The sequence below is a fragment of the Octodon degus genome, unplaced genomic scaffold (assembly GCF_000260255.1).
Source record: "Octodon degus isolate 3935 unplaced genomic scaffold, OctDeg1.0 scaffold00287, whole genome shotgun sequence".
NCBI lineage: Eukaryota > Metazoa > Chordata > Mammalia > Rodentia > Octodontidae > Octodon > Octodon degus.
In genome coordinates, this window is record NW_004524863.1 from 175,828 (window position 1) to 176,686 (window position 859).

Consider the following 859-nt stretch of genomic DNA (forward strand, 5'->3'; position numbering starts at 1 on the left):
CATAGCATATGAACTTAAGAATCAAATGCAGAAACATATGGAGGAAACACAATGCCCACCCAGAACAAATGCAGTGGACACTAGCTTAGCTGAAATATATGAATTAGTAGCAGTGGAAATAAATAAGCAACTGCAGAAAGGTTTAAAGGAGCTCAAAGCAGAACTAGTGTCTCAAATGAAAAAAAGAAATCTCTGAATTCATAGCACCTGAACTGAAGAATGAACTACAGAAAAATATAGAGGAAACCCAATCTGTAAAAAACACTGCAGTAAAAGAATTAATAACTTCTTCTAAAGAAGATATTGATTAAAAATATACAGGAGATTTAAAAAATGATGCGTTCATTGAATGAGCAATACAGGAAAGAAATAGATCACATGAAACAGAGTCAAAGAGATGTAGAGAAACTTAAAATTTCAATCACAAGCCAGCAAAACCATTTGAGTGAAAGTGAACACAGAGTTTCAGATCTTGAAGATGCCGGTGCAGCTAGTGAAAAGGTAAGAAAAGATCTTTTAAAAACAACTAGGATGCAGGAAAAAATAATTCATCACCTGCAAGAGGATGCAAAGATGAACACTGTGAGACTAATAGGCATCAATGAGAAAGAAGGAGTCAATACAAATGACTTTAAAAAAAATATGGACAGAAGTAATAGCAGAAAACTTCCCAAATATGAGGAAACAATCTGACATTCAGTAACTGAAGCATACAGAACTCCAAATAACTTCAACCAATTAAAAACACACCGAGATATATAATAGTTAAGATCCCAGAAATCCAACACAAGAATATCATGCTGAAAGCCTCTAGAGAAAAGAAGCAGATTGTCATGACATGCCAGTTACTGCTAAGATG